At 40.6% G+C, this 22687-nt stretch overlaps 1 pseudogene across 1 annotated transcript; it reads right to left on the bottom strand.

The window, feature by feature from the left end:
- Positions 1–5831: 5831 nt before the first annotated feature.
- Positions 5832–15266, bottom strand: LOC147612811 (dihydrolipoyllysine-residue acetyltransferase component 2 of pyruvate dehydrogenase complex, mitochondrial pseudogene; annotated as a pseudogene). Its single transcript, XR_015263554.1, has 2 exons — positions 15247–15266; positions 5832–7189 (listed from the first exon to the last, which is right to left on the bottom strand). The product of XR_015263554.1 is annotated as a dihydrolipoyllysine-residue acetyltransferase component 2 of pyruvate dehydrogenase complex, mitochondrial pseudogene (transcript).
- Positions 15267–22687: the final 7421 nt, after the last annotated feature.

Here is a 22687-nt window from a genome sequence, read left to right as displayed (position 1 = left end):
CAGCATGCATTTTCCCTTCCAAGTCCTGCAAATTGGTAAGATCCATTGGAAAAGACTTCATGTATAATAAATGGTCCTTCCCATTTGACTTTAAATTTAGTCTAAAATGTAGCATCTAAAGCATTATTATAATATCAAAGGACCAACATTCCCTTCTTCAAGTCTTTGCTTCCTAGCTTATCATTAAAAGCTTCAATCCTCTTCTGGCAGATCATTTTTCATACCATTGGCCTCCTCTCTATCTAAACAGTAAAGAATATAAATTGGTTAACCTCTTCTTCTCTTGCTCTTCTTGGGTCATGTTATGTTGTTATATTTAGCTTCATTTTGCTGAGATCCTCCCACAAGTCATATTCTTCTTTACGGTTGTTGCTCCTTACTTCCTAACTTGGCACAATTTGGCTTCTGTTCATCTTCTCTTCTTCCTTATTGGCTTCTTTTTTTCTTTCCCGACCTTCCTCTCTCAATTCTTTTGACCAGACTTGCTTCAGATTCTTTTTTGATTCCTTTTTTTGCAAGATGATTTTTGTGCTCTGGGTTGTTGTAAGATGATTTTGTGCTCTGGGTTGTTGTAGGCTCCAATTGGCACTCTTGCACCCTTTTTTCAGTCATCTTCACACTAGCTAGTGGCTTTTTGCCTACTACAGTGTCTTATCTCTTGCTAACAAGGCTTGTACTATCTAAATTAGTGTCAGCCTGATCATTTAGGAGCGAGATTTCCTACATTATCCGTACCACTCCTTGTGCACTGTGCACAAGCTTAGTAATTTATTCTTGGACCCTCCTGTGCTACCCTACCCACTATTATGGCTTCTGCTTTTCTTCCAAATCAACATGCTTGCCTATCACTGTCTTGATAGGTCCTTGTGACCTTGTCACTACCATTACTATTGGTGACTTTTCTTTATGCTTCCCTATCCATTCATCCGCTTTCACCATGTTGACTGCTTCATCAGCTCTTGTTGGGTTTCCTTCCCTTTGTGGTCTTACTTCTTGCAATTCTTGCTGATGACGTTGTCAAACCAAATAGATAGTTTGGCTATGCCTAGGGACGTTGGAGTAATAGCCTATCAACCCAAATCCTCCTTGTCTGAATCTCATCCTCTTTCATAAGGTCTATTATTTTGAGGCCCAGTGGTGATTTGATTATCTTGCTGACTCTGTTGTCTTTCTACCACCCTCGGGTTCCTCTTTTGAGTGTTGTAAAAGCATGTATTAGTGGCCTGGTTATTCTTATTGCAATGGGGCTCTAGTAGGTCAAGAAGGTAGTCTCAAAAGGCAAACATATGAGAATTTGGATCCTCCTCACTTTTACCCTTGAACTTTGGGTATTGCAAAGACATCCTTCCCAAGGCTACTTATTCTTCCCCTTCTTGGTTCACTCACAGTTGCTTCTCCTTCCTTCTTCCACTCTCTTCCCGTCTGTCTCCCATAGATCATCTCAATATTCTCTTTTTCCCACCATCGTTGCCTCGCTGCTTTGTTGGAACAATTGCGCTTCTCCTTCCATCGCCCATATGCTTTCTATTTTTGTTTTTTTGCACCTGCTCTTATCTTCCCCAGTGCCACGCTATCTCTGCGACCTTGGACTCCCTACACACCATCGTTTATGTATTATATATTTCCACACTCCATTTTTGTTTTGAGCTTCGGGCACCTCTCACATATTGCCCCAACCCTGCAATAAAACACTTTCAAGTGTTTCACACTTTGCTCTTTGGTTTCACATAGCCCTAATATGATATGGCCTCATTCTTAGTAGGCCATTCACCCTAGCAGTATGCATTTGCCATTCCAAGTCCTGCAAATTGGTAAGATCCATTGGAAAAAGCTTCATGTATAATAAATGGTCCTTCCCATTTGACTTTAAATTTAGTCTAAAATGTAGCATCTAAAGCATTATTATAATATCGAAGCATCTAAAATTTAGTCTAAAATGTAGCATCTAAAGCATTATTATAATATCGAAGGACCAACATTCCCTTCTTCAAGTCTTTGCCTCCTAGCTTATCATTGAAAGCTTCAATCCTCTTCTGGCAGATCATTTTTCATACCAGTGAATAGCCTCCTCTCTGTCTAAACAGTAAAGAATATAAATTGGTTAACCTCTTCTCCTCTTGCTCTTCTTGGGTCATGTTATGTTGTTATATTTAGCTTCATTTTGCTGAGATCCTCCCACGTCATATTCTTCTTTACGGTTGTTGCTCCTTACTTCCTAACTTGGCATAATTTGGCTTCTGTCTCCCATATGGAAGGACCAACATTCCCTTCTTCAAGTCTTTGCCTCCTAGCTTATCATCATTGAAAGCTTCAATCCTCTTCTGGCAGATCATTTCATACCATTGAATACCCTCCTCTCTGTCTAAACAGTAAAGAATATTAATTGGTTAACCTCTTCTTCTCTTGCTCTTCTTGGGTCATGTTATGTTGTTATATTTAGCTTTATGTTGCTGAGATCCTCCCACAAGTCATATTCTTCTTTACGGTTGTTGCTCCTTACTTTCTAACTTGGCATAATTTGGCTTCTGTTCATCTTTTCTTCTTCCTTATTGGCTTCTTCTTTTCTTTCTTAACCTTCCTCTGTCAATTCTTTTGACCAGACTTGCTTCAGATTCTTTTTTGATTCCTTTTGTTGCAAGATGATTTTTGTGCTCTGGGTTGTTGTAAGATGATTTTGTGCTCTGGGTTGTTGAAGGCTCCAATTGGCACTCTCGCACCCTTTTTTGAGTCATCTTCACACTACATAGTGCCTTTTTGCCTAATATAATGTCTTATGTCTTACTAACAAGGCTTGTACTATCTACATTAGTGTAAGCCTGATCATTTAGGAGTGAGATTTCCTACATCATCCGTACCACTCCTTGTGCACTGTGCACAAGCTTAGTTATTTATTCTTGGACCCTCCTGTGCTACCCTACCCACTATTATGGCTTCTGCTTTTCTTCCAAATCAACATGCTTGCCTATCACTGTCTTGATAGGTCCTTGTGACCTTGTCACTACCATTACTATTGGTGACTTTTCTTTATGCTTCCCTATCCATTCATCCGCTTTCACCATGTTCACTGCTTCATCAGCTCTTGTTGGGTTTCCTTCCCTTTGTGGTCTTACTTCTTGCAATTCTTGCTGATGACGTTGTCAAACCAAATAGATAGTTTGGCTATGCCTAGGGACGTTGGAGTAATAGCCTATCAACCCAAATCCTCCTTGTCTGAATCTCATCCTCTTTCATAAGGTCTATTATTTTGAGGCCCAGTGGTGATTTGATTATCTTGCTGACTCTGTTGTCTTTCTACCACCCTCGGGTTCCTCTTTTGAGTGTTGTAAAAGCATGTATTAGTGGTCTGCTTATTCTTTTTGCAATGGGGCTCTAGTAGGTCAAGAAGGTAGTCTCAAAAGGCAAACATATGAGAATTTGGATCCTCCTCACTTTTACCCTTGAACTTTGGGTATTGCCAAAGACATCCTTCCCAAGGCTACTTATTCTTCCCCTTCTTGGTTCACTCACAGTTGCTTCTCCTTCCTTCTTCCACTCTCTTCCCGTCTGTCTCCCATAGATCATCTCAATATTCTCTTTTTCCCAACATCGTTGCCTCGCTGCTTTTTTGGAACAATTGCGCCTTCTTCTTCCATCGCCCATACGCTTTCTATTTTTGTTTTTTTGCACCTGCTCTTATCTTCCCCAGTGCCACGCTATCTCTGCGACCTTGGACTCCCTACACACCATCGTTTATTTATTATATATTTCCACACTCCATTTTTGTTTTGAGCTTTGGGCACCTCTCACATATTGCCCCAACCCTACAATAAAACACTTTCCAGTGTTTCACACTTTGCTCTTTGGTTTCACATAGCCCTAATATGATATGGCCTCATTCTTAGTAGGCCATTCACCCTAGCAGCATGCATTTTCCCTTCCAAGTCCTGCAAATTGGTAAGATCCATTGGAAAAAACTTCATGTATAATAAATGCTTCTTCCCATTTGACTTTAAATTTAGTCTAAAATGTAGCATCTAAAGCATTATTATAATATCAAAGGACCAACATTCCCTTCTTCAAGTCTTTGCTTCCTAGCTTATCATTAAAAGCTTCAATCCTCTTCTGGCAGATCATTTTTCATACCATTGAATAGCCTCCTCTCTGTCTAAACAGTAAAGAATATAAATTGGTTAACCTCTTCTTCTCTTGCTCTTCTTGGGTCATGTTATGTTGTTATATTTAGCTTCATTTTGCTGAGATCCTCCCACGTCATATTCTTCTTTACGGTTGTTGCTCCTTACTTCCTAACTTGGCATAATTTGGCTTCTGTCTCCCATATCAAAGGACCAACATTCCCTTCTTCAAGTCTTTGCCTCCTAACTTATCATTGAAAGCTTCAATCCTCTTCTGGCAGATCATTTCATACCATTGAATACCCTCCTCTCTGTCTAAACAGTAAAGAATATTAATTGGTTAACCTCTTCTTCTCTTGCTCTTCTTGGGTCATGTTATGTTGTTATATTTAGCTTTATGTTGCTGAGATCCTCCCACAAGTCATATTCTTCTTTACGGTTGTTGCTCCTTACTTCCTAACTTGGCATAATTTGGCTTCTGTTCATCTTTTCTTCTTCCTTATTGGCTTCTTTTTTTCTTTCTTAACCTTCCTTTGTCAATTCTTTTGACCAGACTTGTTTCAGATTCTTTTTTGATTCCTTTTGTTGCAAGATGATTTTTGTGCTCTGGGTTGTTGTAAGATGATTTTGTGCTCTGGGTTGTTGTAGGCTCCAATTGGCACTCTCGCACCCTTTTTTGAGTCATCTTCACACTACATAGTGCCTTTTTGCCTAATATAATGTCTTATGTCTTACTAACAAGGCTTGTACTATCTACATTAGTGTCAACCTGATCATTTAGGAGCGAGATTTCCTACATCATCCGTACCACTCCTTGTGCACTGTGCACAAGCTTAGTTATTTATTCTTGGACCCTCCTGTGCTACCCTACCCACTATTATGGCTTCTGCTTTTCTTCCAAATCAACATGCTTGCCTATCACTGTCTTGATAGGTCTGTTGAGATTCAAGCTCGATGTCAGTGTGAGCCAGCTATGCTATGTGCTAGCAGATTAGGTAGGAACATGTGTGAGACATAAATGATCGCGTGTCCAGCTGGTCATAGTGTGTGGACATTAGCTAGGGTTAGTAGAGTGTGGACACAACTCATTGTGTGTTGTGTGGATTATGGATTAGTGCATTATGCTTTGTGTGAGAGTGGACATGGCTTCCCTCTATGGTTAGGGTTTGCAATAGAAGTTGCCAATACATCTCTCATTGTTAGATACATGTTTGCTTTGCCAGATTTACATGTATTTCCACCATACATCAATGTTCCCAAGCTTTAATGGAAAGCTTCAAAAACCAGAATTTTGCTTTGCTTTGATTTGCTTTGTTTTTGCCTGTTTCACCTTCAATCCGCTCAAGGATGTTTAGAAGACCTTACCCGGTAGGCCAAGCTTTCAAATCTGATAGTATTTGGTGTGCTCCAAGCTTCACAGCTCCAATGGCAAGCTTCACAGCTTCTTCTTCCCTCTTCACTCACTCACTCATAAACCCTAATAAACAGCACAAGGCTCTGATACCATGTTGAAAGAACGGTAGAGGATGAGGAGACACACACACAGGAGCAAACCCTAAAGTATATTGCAAACCCTAACCATAGAGGGAAGCCATGTCCACTCTCACACAAAGCATAATGCACTAATCCATAATCCACACAACACACAATGAGTTGTGTCCACACTCTACTATTTTTTATTTTTTTTTCAAAACAGAATCTGCTTGCCAGTTGCTGCACTTTATTGAATGAAGCCTCACTCAGAATTAGGCAGCAAATACATGAATTGGGAGAAAAAAGTGTGCCTCGATTCTATGAACTCGAAAATCCATAAAAGACTTACCAAGCCTGGCTCCAAGTGGGTTATCCTCACAAGGGCAAAATGAGCCAGGCTGTTTTGGACATAACCCCCTCTACATGTCTTTGCAGCATAGATAATAGATCCTCAAAGTGACCATGTAGCCCAAAAAGTGGCACTGATGCTCTTTATCCTATGGATATTATTGCAAATACACAGGCCCAAATGCCTTGGAAAATACATATCAGCTGGTCTTATAAGCAAGCAGAAGAGAACTTCCACCCCCACGGTCCTTTAAAGAAGTAATGTGATCGGATCCTCGATGTATCCCTTGAAAGCACCAAGCCATCGAGCTCCAATAGCCCCATCCACAACTCGATGATCACAGCTCAGTGTAACAGACATGAATGATGCTGTCGTGAATCCACCCTCCAAGTCACTTACAACACGCTTGTCAGTTGTACCCACTGCAAGAATGCAAGCTTGAGGCGGGTTGATGATGGCACAGAATTGCTTGACTCCAAATGGTCCACCCAAATTCGAGACTGTGAACGTTCCTCCCTCATAGTCAGTAGGTTTTAAGCTATTCTTCTTGGCCTTCTCAGCTAATATCTTTACATCCTCTGCAATTGTGGCCAGCCCCTTCTTGTCTACATCCTGCACAACTGGTACAAGCAAACCAAAATCTGTCTGCACAGCAACACTGATGTTTATGTTATGATACTGCCGGATGAAATCATCAGTCCAAGAACTGTTGCACTCCGGTACTTTTTTTAGAGCCATTGCTGCTGCCTTCAAGACAAAATCATTGATAGAAATCCTCTTGCCTCCTGATACTTCTTGCAGGTTGTTCAGCTTACTTCTCAAAATCAACAGGTTATCCACACGTGAATCAACTGTAAGATAATAGTGTGGAATAGTTTGCTTAGACAGCAGAAGCCTCTGTGCAGTAATTCTTCTAATTTGAGTATTTGGAATGTCTGTGTAGTCCAGAGATTGAAACAGCTTCTCAGGTGATTTTCCAGGTGTTGGAGCAGCACCAGACACTAGAAATTCCTCAACATCAGCTTTTATGATGCGCCCATTTGGTCCAGTACCTTTCAGAGTTGAGAGAGGTACGTTCTTTTCTTCAGCAATCTTCCGGGCTAAAGGACTTGCAAAAATGCGATCCTCTGCACCGGCGGCGGCAGTTGGTTTTGATTTCGATTTCGGTGCCTCTGTTTTGGGTGGCGGAACAGTGCTTGGTTTAGTTGTCTCTTCTTTGGAAGTGTCTTCCTTCTTAGGAGATTTATGTGAGCCTCTTGATGGCAAAGTTGTCATACATTGTGACAACATGAGCAGTATGCAGTTGGCAAAGAATCCAGTATTTCATGCGAGGACCAAACACATAGAGGTCCATTATCACTTTGTCAGAGAAAAGGTGCTGGATGGTACAGTTGATCTTCACTATGTGAAGACTGATGAGCAGGTGGCTGATATCTTCACGAAGCCACTTAGCAGGGAGAAGTTTGAGTACTTCCGGACTATGTTGGGAGTACATGGGATGAGCTTGAGGGGGAGTGTTGAGAGTGTTGATATCCCAAGCTCATCTACATCTTCATCAGCAGTACATCATGAGCTTGAGAGGGGCTGTTGAGATTCAAGCTTGATGTCAGTGTGAGCCAGCTATGCTATGTGCTGGCAGATTAGGTAGGAACATGTGTGAGACATAAATGACCGCGTGTCCAGCTGGTCATAGTGTGTGGACATTAGCTAGGGTTAGTAGAGTGTGGACACAACTCATTGTGTGTTGTGTGGATTATGGATTAGTGCATTATGCTTTGTGTGAGAGTGGACATGGCTTCCCTCTATGGTTAGGGTTTGCAATATACTTTAGGGTTTGCTCCTGTGTGTGTGTCTCCTCATCCTCTACCGTTCTTTCAACAAGGTCCTTGTGACCTTGTCACTACCATTACTATCGGTGACTTTTCTTTAGGCTTCCCTATCCATTCATCCACTTTCACCATGTTCACTGCTTCATCAGCTCTTGTTGGGTTTCCTTCCCTTTGTGGTCTTACTTCTTGCAATTCTTGCTGATGACGTTGTCAAACCAAATAGATAGTTTGGCTATGCCTAGGGACGTTATCAACTCAAATCCTCTTTGTCTGAATCTCCTCCTCTTTCATAAGGTCTATTATTTTGAGGCCCAGTGGTGATTTGATTGTCTTGCTGACTCTGTTGTCTTTCTACCACCCTCGGGTTCCTCTTTTGAGTGTTGTAAAAGCATGTATTAGTGGTCTGGTTATTCTTATTGCAATGGGGCTCTAGTAGGTCAAGAAGGTAGTCTCAAAAGGCAAACATATGAGAATTTGGATCCTCCTCACTTTTACCCTTGAACTTTGGGTATTGCAAAGACATCCTTCCCAAGGCTACTTATTCTTCCCCTTCTAGGTTCACTCACAGTTGCTTCTCCTTCCTTCTTCCACTCTCTTCCCGTCTATCTCCCATAGATCATCTCAATATTCTCTTTTTCCCACCATCGTTGCCTCGCTGCTTTTTTGGAACAATTGCGCCTTCTTCTTCCATCGCCCATACGCTTTCTATTTTTGTTTTTTTGCACCTGCTCTTATCTTCCCCAGTGCCACGCTATCTCTGCGACCTTGGACTCCCTACACACCATCGTTTATTTATTATATATTTCCACACTCCATTTTTGTTTTGAGCTTTGGGCACCTCTCACATATTGCCCCAACCCTGCAATAAAACACTTTCCAGTGTTTCACACTTTGCTCTTTGGTTTCACATAGCCCTAATATGATATGGCCTCATTCTTAGTAGGCCATTCACCCTAGCAGCATGCATTTTCCCTTCCAAGTCCTGCAAATTGGTAAGATCCATTGGAAAAAACTTCATGTATAATAAATGGTCCTTCCCATTTGACTTTAAATTTAGTCTAAAATGTAGCATCTAAAGCATTATTATAATATCAAAGGACCAACATTCCCTTCTTCAAGTCTTTGCTTCCTAGCTTATCATTAAAAGCTTCAATCCTCTTCTGGCAGATCATTTTTCATACCATTGGCCTCCTCTCTATCTAAACAGTAAAGAATATAAATTGGTTAACCTCTTCTTCTCTTGCTCTTCTTGGGTCATGTTATGTTGTTATATTTAGCTTCATTTTGCTGAGATCCTCCCACAAGTCATATTCTTCTTTACAGTTGTTGCTCCTTACTTCCTAACTTGGCACAATTTGGCTTCTGTTCATCTTCTCTTCTTCCTTATTGGCTTCTTTTTTTCTTTCCCGACCTTCCTCTCTCAATTCTTTTGACCAGACTTGCTTCAGATTCTTTTTTGATTCCTTTTTTTGCAAGATGATTTTTGTGCTCTGGGTTGTTGTAAGATGATTTTGTGCTCTGGGTTGTTGTAGGCTCCAATTGGCACTCTTGCACCCTTTTTTCAGTCATCTTCACACTAGCTAGTGGCTTTTTGCCTACTACAGTGTCTTATCTCTTGCTAACAAGGCTTGTACTATCTAAATTAGTGTCAGCCTGATCATTTAGGAGCGAGATTTCCTACATTATCCGTACCACTCCTTGTGCACTGTGCACAAGCTTAGTAATTTATTCTTGGACCCTCCTGTGCTACCCTACCCACTATTATGGCTTCTGCTTTTCTTCCAAATCAACATGCTTGCCTATCACTGTCTTGATAGGTCCTTGTGACCTTGTCACTACCATTACTATTGGTGACTTTTCTTTGTGCTTCCCTATCCATTCATCCGCTTTCACCATGTTGACTGCTTCATCAGCTCTTGTTGGGTTTCCTTCCCTTTGTGGTCTTACTTCTTGCAATTCTTGCTGATGACGTTGTCAAACCAAATAGATAGTTTGGCTATGCCTAGGGACGTTGGAGTAATAGCCTATCAACCCAAATCCTCCTTGTCTGAATCTCATCCTCTTTCATAAGGTCTATTATTTTGAGGCCCAGTGGTGATTTGATTATCTTGCTGACTCTGTTGTCTTTCTACCACCCTCGGGTTCCTCTTTTGAGTGTTGTAAAAGCATGTATTAGTGGTCTGGTTATTCTTATTACAAATGGCACACTATTTTTGTGGTTTTCCTATTATGACATTCTTCTTTTGTGTGACTCTGGTTATTGCACTTGTTGGTGCCCCAGATGTTCGATCTCAGTCTGGATCCTGCATGTCCTCCGGCTAGCTTTGCTAGGGCAACCTTCAACTCTTCTTGAATATCCACTGCCTTCTTCTTGCCTTTCCTCTTCTGGGGCTTGGCATTCGAGTCTTGATTGGATTCTGATTCCAAGGTGTCTTCACCATATTCTGACTCAAAAGTTTCTTCCTTCTCTTTTCTTTTGTCATCCCTTTTCATTTTCTTCTTGGGATCTTTCTTTGTCTGCCCCTCAAGATTCCTTTAGCCTTGGTTGCTCTCACCACTACCACTTGTTCAAATATGCAAGAGTCTCCAAATCGTAGGAGGCTACTACATCTAGAGCTTTTCTCTCAATCCTCTCACAAATAACTGACTTAGTGTGGATACTGCAAGTTTGTTGGGCTGGTCTAGATGCATTAATAATGCTCTAAATTTTGATGCATAATCTTCCGTTGGCCTCTTCTTAAGAGTCTATCTTTGCAGCTTTTCTAGTACCTCAGTGGTGGTCTTGTCTCTCCAAAATCTCTTCAAGAAAGCTCTCTTCAAATCCTCAAATGTCTAGAAATATCTTCAATTCAAGATCGTTTTGTGCGCACCAATTGGTGGCCTTGCTACACAGAGTTGCAAAATACTCTATTTTTTGTGGCAATGGGGCTCTAGTAGGCCAAGAAGGTGGTCTCAAAAGGCAACCATATGAGAATTTGGATCCTCCTCACTTTTACCCTTGAACTTTGGGTATTGCAAACACATCCTTCCCAAGGCTACTTATTCTTCCCCTTCTTGGTCTTCTTGCCTCCTGTTTCGGAGTTCTTGGTGTTCTTCATCTGCCTCTTAATCTTTTAGATGATCTTGATTTTGTTGTTATGCTGTTTACTGCATTGCCTCCTGTTTACTGCATTGCCTCCTGTTTCAGAGATCTTGGTGTTCTTCCTCTCCCTCTTGATATTTTAAAGGATCTTGATTTTGTTGTTATGTTGTTACTAATTCTTGAATTCTTTCATTCGACATGCACCATCCGTTGCACTCCTATAACTCACTAAGACACCATGCCATGCACACTTTCTCTCGTGACCTATCCTGTCTGACTCCTCAAAATTAGGAGTTTTAATCAGGAGAAAATGCATGTCATGCACATGAGAATGATTCAAGCTTCCCATGTAGAATTAACCCATTACCTTCCTACTCCCCTTCTTGGCATGCCAATCCCCAATAAGATCACAAAAGTGTCATCGTTGTGCGGTAGTGGCTAGGTGATGGCCTCTATAACACCACCAGCACACACATAAGAGGAAAACGTATAGGGATCAGAACTTGCGGACACTAGTAGGATCCCAACTCAAATGACACCAATTAGCTCAAGCTCTATTCCTTAACCTCCAATTGACACAAATGGATAGGTACACCTTTAATCCAACTAAGCTCTCACCTTTAGTTGTCCTCTCTGGTTAGATCAAACCTCAAAGACTTTAGATCTTAAGTCTAAAAGCCTCAATTAACAAGTAGTTGACCTAAATCTCTCCCAGTTGAGCCAGACAAATTAGATATTGACTATCACGTGAATTAGACACTAGCTGATCACCTTAAGCAAAAACATTGTCGCCAACATCAGCACACTTCAAAAACATGTCTCAAAAATTTTGAGCACTCGTCTCAGTACTCCTTTGCTAACCTGAATTCACTTCAGCTACTAATGTAGAAATGATAGAAAACTCCCTTCAAAGCCTGTCTTTTGTCTCAAGCCCAAAATGAGTCCTCGTGGATCCTTTACAATCCTCCAGCTTCAGTTGTCCTTATAGTTGTAACCTCAAGAGCTTACCAAACACTTGGCTAATCCTCTTCAGACCTCCTGCTACTACAGAAAAATTGACTTAAAATCTACCTTATAAGTCTAGCTCAGAAATGAACTAATTTTGGTCGTAGTTTAGAAAAGATACCCGCATAGTAGATTATTCGATATAGAAACATGTCTGCCTGACCTCCAGTGTCTTCTCCTCTAGTGATAGCCGACCACAAACACTTTAACCTAAACTTCTTATTAGAACCTGTTGGCTCCCCTTTGCCTGTGAACTAGCTCGGAAGTCTGACGCAACCTATAGATGAAGATGAATTGATCTAAACTAAGTTCTAACAGAGTCGCTTCTCACAAAAATCACCGGGGACTCTTCTCTTGGTTGATTCTCTGAACCTTGCACCTTCTCTGCTCTGATTTACCCAATTCTATCCCAACTGCACTGCATGTCAATTCTGCAGCAGCCTTTGAAAACTGAAGTAACCCCCGTTTGCACAACAAGTCTCTCCATTGTAGATCCTTCACACACTTCACTCACACTTGCTTCTCCTTCCTTCTTCCACTCTCTTACTGTCTCTCTCCCATAGATCATCTCAATATTCTCTTTTTCCCACCATCATCACCTCGCTGCTTTTTTGGAACAATTGTGCCTTCTCCTTCCATTGCCCATATACGCTTTCTATTTTTGTTTTTTTGCACCTGCTCTTATCTTCCCTAGTGCCACGCTATCTCTGTGACCTTGGACTCCCTACACACCATCGTTTATTTATTATATATTTCTACACTCCATTTTTGTTTTGAGCTTCGGGCACCTCTCACATATTGCCCCAACCCTGCAATAAAACACTTTCAAGTGTTTCACACTTTGCTCTTTGGTTTCACATAACCCTAATATGATATGGCCTCAGTCTTAGTAGGCCATTCATCCTAGCAACGTGCATTTTCCCTTCCAAGTCCTGCAAATTGGTAAGATCCATTGGAAAAAACTTCATGTATAATAAATGGTCCTTCCCATTTGACTTTCAATTTAGTCTAAAATGTAGCATCTAAAGCATTATTATAATATCGAAGGACCTACATTCCCTTCTTCAAGTCTTTGCCTCCTAGCTTATGATGATTGAAAGCTTCAATCCTCTTCTGGCAGATCATTTCATACCATTGAATACCCTCCTCTCTGTCTAAACAATAAAGAATATTAATTGGTTAACCTCTTCTTTTCTTGCTCTTCTTGGGTCATGTTATGTTGTTATATTTAGCTTTATGTTGCTGAGATCCTCCCACAAGTCATATTCTTCTTTACGGTTGTTGCTCCTTACTTCCTAACTTGGCATAATTTGGCTTCTGTTCATCTTTTCTTCTTCCTTATTGGCTTCTTTTTTTCTTTCTTGACCTTCCTCTGTCAATTCTTTTAACCAGACTTGCTTCAGATTCTTTTTTGATTCCTTTTGTTGCAAGATGATTTTTGTGCTCTGGGTTGTTGTAAGATGATTTTGTGCTCTGGGTTGTTGTAGGCTCCAATTGGCACTCTTGCACCCTTTTTTGAGTCATCTTCACACTACATAGTTCCTTTTTGCCTAATATAGTGTCTTATGTCTTACTAACAAGGCTTGTACTATCTAAATTAGTGTCAGCCTGATCATTTAGGAGCGAGATTTCCTACATCATCTGTACTCTTTCTTTTATTTTAGAGAGAGAATAATTATAAGATCAGAAAGGGAAATTCTTACTCCTGTATACCTCCAAGGTTGGGGGAGGAATCAGAGATAGCACTTCTTGCTGGTCTGCAAAGAGTCAAAAGTTCTATCAAACCATGGCAGAGTTCAATACAAGGTATGGCCTCTCCATGGAAGGTGTTGATCCAAAACTATTGAGGTGGGATCAATTAACTGGCGCAGAGTGGTTTAGTGTTTTTAGACATGCTAAGGATCCCAATTAGTATCACATCAAATGTAGCCATATCTGCAGTGATGTCTATGAGCATCTTGGTCTTCTTGCCTCCTGTTTCGGAGTTCTTGGTGTTCTTCATCTGCCTCTTAATCTTTTAGATGATCTTGATTTTGTTGTTATGCTATTTACTGCATTGCCTCCTGTTTCAGAGATCTTGGTGTTCTTCCTCTCCCTCTTGATATTTTAGAGGATCTTGATTTTGTTGTTATGTTGTTACTACATTGTTATGCTTGAACTTCTTTCATTCAACATGCACCGTCCGTTGCATTCCTATAACTCACTAAGACACCATGCCATGCACACTTTCTCTCGTGACCTATCCCGTCTGACTCCTCAAAATTAGGAGTTTTAATCAGGAGAAAATGCATGTCATGCACATGAGAACGATTCAAGCTTCCCATGTAGAATTAACCCCTTACCTTCCTACTCCCCTTCTTGGCATGCCAATCCCCAATAAGATCACAAAAGTGTCATCGTTGTGCGGTAGTGGCTAGGTGATGGCCTCTATAACACCACCAGCACACACACAAGAGGAAAATGTATAGAGTTCAGAACTTGCGAACACTAGTAGGATCCCAACTCAAATGACACCAATTAGCTCAAGCTCTATCCCTTAACCTCCAATTGACACAAATGGACAGGTACCTCTACACCTTTAATCCAACTAAGCTCTCACCTTTAGTTGTCCTCTCTGGTTAGATCAAACCTCAAAGACTTTAGATCTTAAGTCTAAAAGCCTCAATGAACAAGTAGCTGACCTAAATCTCTCCCAGTTGAGCCAGACAAATTAGATACTATCACCTGAATTAGACACTAGCTGATCACCTTAAGCAAAAACATTGTCGCCAACATCAACACACTTCAAAAACATGTCTCAAAAATTTTGAGCACTCGTCTCAATACTCCTTTGCTAACCTGAATTCACTTCAGCTACTAATGTAGAAATGATAGAAAACTGCCTTCAAAGTCTTTCTTTTGTCTCAAGCCCAAAATGAGTCCTCGTGGATATTTAACAATCCTCCAGCTTCAGTTGTCCTTATAGGTGTAACCTCAAGAGCTTACCAAACACTTGGCTAATCCTCTTCTGACCTCCTGCTACTACAGAAAATTTGACTTAAAATCTACCTTATAAGTCTAGCTCAGAAATGAACTAGTTTTGGTCGTAGTTTAGAAAAGATACCCGCATAGCAAATTATTCCATATAGAAACATGTCTGTCTGACCTCTAGTGTCTTCTCCTCTAGTAATAACCGACCACAAACACTTTAACCTAAACTTCTTATTAGAACCTGTTGGCTCCCCTTTGCCTGTGAACTAGCTCGGAAGTCTCTCCATTGTAGATCCTTCACACACTTCACTCACACTTGCTTCTCCTTCCTTCTTCCACTCTCTTCCTGTCTTTCTCCCATAGATCATCTCAATATTCTCTTTTTCCCACCATCATCACCTCGTTGCTTTTTTGGAACAATTGTACCTTCTCCTTCCATTGCCCATATACGCTTTCTATTTTTGTTTTTTTGCACCTGCTCTTATCTTCCCTAGTGCCACGCTATCTCTGTGACCTTGGACTCCCTACACACCATCGTTTATTTATTATATATTTCCACACTCCATTTTTGTTTTGAGCTTCGGGCACCTCTCACATATTGCCCCAACCCTGCAATAAAACACTTTCAAGTGTTTCACACTTTGCTCTTTGGTTTCACATAACCCTAATATTATATGGCCTCAGTCTTAGTAGGCCATTCACCCTACAAGCATGCATTTTCCCTTCCAAGTCCTGCAAATTGGTAAGATCCATTGGAAAAAACTTCATGTATAATAAATGGTCCTTCCCATTTGACTTTAAATTTAGTCTAAAATGTAGCATCTAAAGCATTATTATAATATCGAAGGACCTACATTCCCTTCTTCAAGTCTTTGCCTCCTAGCTTATTATAATATCGAAGCACCTACATTCCCTTCTTCAAGTCTTTGCCTCCTAGCTTATTATTGAAAGCTTCAATCCTCTTCTGGCAGATCATTTCATACCATTGAATACCCTCCTCTCTGTCTAAACAATAAAGAATATTAATTGGTTAACCTCTTCTTTTCTTGCTCTTCTTGGGTCATGTTATGTTGTTATATTTAGCTTTATGTTGCTGAGATCCTCCCACAAGTCATATTCTTCTTTACGGTTGTTGCTCCTTACTTCCTAACTTGGCATAATTTGGCTTCTGTTCATCTTTTCTTCTTCCTTATTGGCTTCTTTTTTTCTTTCTTGACCTTCCTCTGTCAATTCTTTTGACCAGACTTGCTTCAGATTCTTTTTTTATTCCTTTTGTTGCAAGATGATTTTTGTGCTCTGGGTTGTTGTAAGATGATTTTGTGCTCTGGGTTGTTGTAGGCTCCAATTGGCACTCTTGCACCCTTTCTTGAGTCATCTTCACACTACATAGTTCCTTTTTGCCTAATATAGTGTCTTATGTCTTACTAACAAGGCTTGTACTATCTAAATTAGATCATTTAGGAGCGAGATTTCCTACATCATCCGTACCACTCCTTGTCTTGTGCACTATGCACAAGCTTAGTTATTTATTCTTGGACCCTCCTGTGCTACCCTACCCACTATTATGGCTTCTGCTTTTCTTCCAAATCAACATGCTTGCCTATCACTGTCTTGATAGGTCCTCGTGACCTTGTCACTACCATTACTATCGGTGACTTTTCTTTATGCTTCCCTATCCATTCATCCACTTTCACCATGTTCACTGCTTCATCAGCTCTTGTTGGGTTTCCTTCCCTTTTTGGTCTTACTTCTTGCAATTCTTGCTGATGACGTTGTCAAACCAAATAGATAGTTTGGCTATGCCTAGGGACGTTATCAACTCAAATCCTCTGTCTGAATCTCCTCCTCTTTCATAAGGTCTATTATTTTGAGGCCCAGTGGTGATTTGATTGTCTTGCTAACTCTGTTGTCTTTCTACCACCCTCGGGTTCCTCTTTTGAGTGTTGTAAAAGCATGTATTAGTGGTCTGGTTATTCTTATTGCAATGGGGCTCTAGTAGGTCAAGAAGGTAGTCTCAAAAGGCAAACATATGAGAATTTGGATCCTCCTCACTTTTACCCTTGAACTTTGGGTATTGCAAAGACATCCTTCCCAAGGCTACTTATTCTTCCCCTTCTTGGTTCACTCACAGTTGCTTCTCCTTCCTTCTTCCACTCTCTTCCCGTCTGTCTCCCATAGATCATCTCAATATTCTCTTTTTCCCACCATCGTTGCCTCGCTGCTTTGTTGGAAAAATTGCGCTTCTCCTTCCATCGCCCATATGCTTTCTATTTTTGTTTTTTTGCACCTGCTCTTATCTTCCCCAGTGCCACGCTATCTCTGCGACCTTGGACTCCCTACACACCATCGTTTATGTATTATATATTTCCACACTCCATTTTTGTTTTGAGCTTCGGGCACCTCTCACATATTGCCCCAACCCTGCAATAAAACACTTTCAAGTGTTTCACACTTTGCTCTTTGGTTTCACATAGCCCTAATATGATATGGCCTCATTCTTAGTAGGCCATTCACCCTAGCAGTATGCATTTGCCATTCCAAGTCCTACAAATTGGTAAGATCCATTGGAAAAAACTTCATGTATAATAAATGGTCCTTCCCATTTGACTTTAAATTTAGTCTAAAATGTAGCATCTAAAACATTATTATAATATCGAAGGACCAACATTCCCTTCTTCAAGTCTTTGCCTCCTAGCTTATCATTGAAAGCTTCAATCCTCTTCTGGCAGATCATTTTTCATACCATTGAATAGCCTCCTCTCTGTCTAAACAGTAAAGAATATAAATTGGTTAACCTCTTCTCCTCTTGCTCTTCTTGGGTCATGTTATGTTGTTATATTTAGCTTCATTTTGCTGAGATCCTCCCACGTCGGTTGTTGCTTCTTACTTCCTAACTTGGCATAATTTGGCTTCTGTCTCCCATATCGAAGGACCAACATTCCCTTCTTCAAGTCTTTGCCTCCTAGCTTATCATTGAAAGCTTCAATCCTCTTCTAGCAGATCATTTCATACCATTGAATACCCTTCTCTCTGTCTAAACAGTAAAGAATATTAATTGGTTAACTCTTCTTCTCTTGCTCTTCTTGGGTCATGTTATTTTGTTATATTTAGCTTTATGTTGCTGAGATCCTCCCAGAAGTCATATTCTTCTTTACGGTTGTTGCTCCTTACTTCCTAACTTGGCATAATTTGGCTTTTGTTCATCTTTTCTTCTTCCTTATTGGCTTCTTTTTTTCTTTCCCGACCTTCCTCTCTCAAATCTTTTGACCAGACTTGCTTCAGATTCTTTTTTGATTCCTTTTGTTGCAAGATGATTTTTGTGCTCTGGGTTGTTGTAAGATGATTTTGTGCTCTGGGTTGTTGTAGGCTCTAATTGGCACTCTCGCACCCTTTTTTGAGTCATCTTCACACTACATAGTGCCTTTTTGCCTAATATAATGTCTTATGTCTTACTAACAAGGCTTGTACTATATACATTAGTGTCAGCCTGATCATTAAGGAGCGAGATTTCCTACATCATTCGTACCACTCCTTGTGCACTGTGCACAAGCTTAGTTATTTATTCTTGGACCCTCCTGTGCTACCCTACCCACTATTATGGCTTCTGCTTTTCTTCCAAATCAACATGCTTGCCTATCACAGTCTTGATAGGTCCTTGTGACCTTGCACTACCACTACTATCGGTGACTTTTCTTTATGCTTCCCTATCCATTCATCCACTTTCACCATGTTCACTGCTTCATCAGCTCTTGTTGGGTTTCCTTCCCTTTGTGGTCTTACTTCTTGCAATTCTTGCTGATGACGTTGTCAAACCAAATAGATAGTTTGGCTATGCCTAGGGACGTTGGAGTAATAGCCTATCAACTCAAATCCTGTTTGTCTGAATCTCCTCCTCTTTCATAAGGTCTATTATTTTGAGGCCCAGTGGTGATTTGATTGTCTTGCTAACTTTGTTGTCTTTCTCCCACCCTCGGGTTCCTCTTTGAGTGTTGTAAAAGCATGTATTAGTGGTCTGGTTATTCTTATTGCAATGGGGCTCTAGTAGGTCAAGAAGGTAGTCTCAAAAGGCAAACATATGAGAATTTGGATCCTCCTCACTTTTACCCTTGAACTTTGGGTATTGCAAAGACATCCTTCCCAAGGCTACTTATTCTTCCCCTTCTTGGTTCACTCACAGTTGCTTCTCCTTCCTTCTTCCACTCTCTTCCCGTCTGTCTCCCATAGATCATCTCAATATTCTCTTTTTCCCACCATCGTTGCCTCGCTGCTTTGTTGGAACAATTGCGCTTCTCCTTCCATCGCCCATATGCTTTCTATTTTTGTTTTTTTGCACCTGCACTTATCTTCCCCAGTGCCACGCTATCTCTGCGACCTTGGACTCCCTACACACCATCGTTTATGTATTATATATTTCCACACTCCATTTTTGTTTTGAGCTTCGGGCACCTCTCACATATTGCCCCAACCCTGCAATAAAACACTTTCAAGTGTTTCACACTTTGCTCTTTGGTTTCACATAGCCCTAATATGATATGGCCTCATTCTTAGTAGGCCATTCACCCTAGCAGTATGCATTTGCCATTCCAAGTCCTGCAAATTGGTAAGATCCATTGAAAAAAACTTCATGTATAATAAATGGTCCTTCCCATTTGACTTTAAATTTAGTCTAAAATGTAGCATCTAAAGCATTATTATAATATCGAAGGACCAACATTCCCTTCTTCAAGTCTTTGCCTCCTAGCTTATCATTGAAAGCTTCAATCCTCTTCTGGCAGATCATTTTTCATACCAGTGAATAGCCTCCTCTCTGTCTAAACAGTAAAGAATATAAATTGGTTAACCTCTTCTTCTCTTGCTCTTCTTGGGTCATGTTATGTTGTTATATTTAGCTTCATTTTGCTGACATCCTCCCACGTCATATTCTTCTTTACGGTTGTTGCTCCTTACTTCCTAACTTGGCATAATTTGGCTTATGTCTTCCATATCGAAGGACCAACATTCCCTTCTTCAAGTCTTTGCCTCCTAGCTTATCATTGAAAGCTTCAATCCTCTTCTGGCAGATCATTTCATACCATTGAATACCCTCCTCTCTGTCTAAACAGTAAAGAATATTAATTGGTTAACCTCTTCTTCTCTTGCTCTTCTTGGGTCATGTTACGTTGTTATATTTAGCTTTATGTTGCTGAGATCCTCCCACAAGTCATATTCTTCTTTACGGTTGTTGCTCCTTACTTCCTAACTTGGCATAATTTGGCTTCTGTTCATCTTTTCTTCTTCCTTATTGGCTTCTTTTTTTCTTTCTTAACCTTCCTCTGTCAATTCTTTTGACCCGACTTGCTTCAGATTCTTTTTTGATTCCTTTTGTTGCAAGATGATTTTTGTGCTCTGGGTTGTTGTAAGATGATTTTATGCTCTGGGTTGTTGTAGGCTCCAATTGGCACTCTCGCACCCTTTTTTGAGTCATCTTCACACTACATAGTGCCTTTTTGCCTAATATAATGTCTTATGTCTTACTAACAAGGCTTGTACTATCTACATTAGTGTCACCCTGATCATTTAGGAGCGCGATTTCCTACATCATCCGTACCACTCCTTGTGCACTGTGCACAAGCTTAGTTATTTATTCTTGGACCCTCCTGTGCTACCCTACCCACTATTATGGCTTCTGCTTTTCTTCCAAATCAACATGCTTGCCTATCACTGTCTTGATAGGTCCTTGTGACCTTGTCACTACCATTACTATCGGTGACTTTTCTTTATGCTTCCCTATCCATTCATCCACTTTCACCATGTTCACTGCTTCATCAGCTCTTGTTGGGTTTCCTTCCCTTTGTGGTCTTACTTCTTGCAATTCTTGCTGATGATGTTGTCAAACCAAATAGATAGTTTGGCTATGCCTAGGGACGTTGGAGTAATAGCCTATCAACTCAAATCTTGTTTGTCTGAATCTCCTCCTCTTTCATAAGGTCTATTATTTTGAGGCCCAGTGGTGATTTGATTGTCTTGCTGACTCTGTTGTCTTTCTACCACCCTCGGGTTCCTCGTTTGAGTGTTGTAAAAGCATGTATTAGTGGTCTGGTTATTCTTATTGCAATGGGGCTCTAGTAGGTCAAGAAGGTAGTCTCAAAAGGCAAACATATGAGAATTTGGATCCTCCTCACTTTTACCCTTGAACTTTGGGTATTGCAAAGACATCCTTCCCAAGGCTACTTATTCTTCCCCTTCTAGGTTCACTCACAGTTGCTTCTCCTTCCTTCTTCCACTCTCTTCCCGACTGTCTCCCATAGATCATCTCAATATTCTCTTTTTCCCACCATCGTTGCCTCGCTGCCTTTTTGGAACAATTGCGCCTTCTTCTTCCATCGCCCATACGCTTTCTATTTTTGTTTTTTTGCACCTGCTCTTATCTTCCCCAGTGCCACGCTATCTCTGCGACCTTGGACTCCCTAGACACCATCGTTTATTTATTATATAATTCCACACTCCATTTTTGTTTTCAGCTTTGGGCACCTCTCACATATTGCCCCAACCCTGCAAATAAAGCACTTTCCAGTGTTTCACACTTTGCTCTTTGGTTTCACATAGCCCTAATATGATATGGCCTCATTCTTAGTAGGCCATTCACCCTAGCAGCATGCATTTTCCCTTTCAAGTCCTGCAAATTGGTAAGATCCATTGGAAAAACTTCATGTATAATAAATGGTCCTTCCCATTTGACTTTAAGTTTAGTCTAAAATGTAGCATCTAAAGCATTATTATAATATCAAAGGACCAACATTCCCTTCTTCAAGTCTTTGCTTCCTAGCTTATCATTAAAAGCTTCAATCCTCTTCTGGCAGATCATTTTTCATACCATTGGCCTCCTCTCTGTCTAAACAGTAAAGAATATAAATTGGTTAACCTCTTCTTCTCTTGCTCTTCTTGGGTCATGTTATGTTGTTATATTTAGCTTCATTTTGCTGAGATCCTCCCACAAGTCATATTCTTCTTTACGGTTGTTGCTCCTTACTTCGTAACTTGGCACAATTTGGCTTCTGTTCATCTTCTCTTCTTCCTTATTGGCTTCTTTTTTTCTTTCCCGACCTTCCTCTCTCAATTCTTTTAACCAGACTTGCTTCAGATTCTTTTTTGATTCCTTTTTTTGCAAGATGATTTTTGTGCTCTGGGTTGTTGTAAGATGATTTTGTGCTCTGGGTTGTTGTAGGCTCCAATTGGCACTCTCGCATCCTTTTTTCAGTCATCTTCACACTAGCTAGTGGCTTTTTGCCTACTACAGTGTCTTATCTCTTGCTAACAAGGCTTGTACTATCTAAATTAGTGTCAGCCTGATCATTTAGGAGCGAGATTTCCTACATTATCCGTACCACTCCTTGTGCACTGTGCACAAGCTTAGTAATTTATTCTTGGACCCTCCTGTGCTACCCTACCCACTATTATGGCTTCTGCTTTTCTTCCAAATCAACATGCTTGCCTATCACTGTCTTGATAGGTCCTTGTGACCTTGTCACTACCATTACTATCGGTGACTTTTCTTTATGCTTCCCTATCCATTCATCCACTTTCACCATGTTCACTGCTTCATCAGCTCTTGTTGGGTTTCCTTCCCTTTGTGGTCTTACTTCTTGCAATTCTTGCTGATGATGTTGTCAAACCAAATAGATAGTTTGGCTATGCCTAGGGACGTTGGAGTAATAGCCTATCAACTCAAATCTTGTTTGTCTGAATCTCCTCCTCTTTCATAAGGTCTATTATTTTGAGGCCCAGTGGTGATTTGATTGTCTTGCTGACTCTGTTGTCTTTCTACCACCCTCGGGTTCCTCGTTTGAGTGTTGTAAAAGCATGTATTAGTGGTCTGGTTATTCTTATT

The sequence above is a fragment of the Cibotium barometz genome, chromosome 45 (assembly GCF_041138505.1).
Source record: "Cibotium barometz isolate CiBa-2024 chromosome 45, ASM4113850v1, whole genome shotgun sequence".
Classification (NCBI taxonomy): Eukaryota; Viridiplantae; Streptophyta; class Polypodiopsida; order Cyatheales; family Cibotiaceae; genus Cibotium; species Cibotium barometz.
Note: the sequence above shows the minus strand (reverse complement) of the source record. Positions and strands in the feature narration are given on the sequence as shown.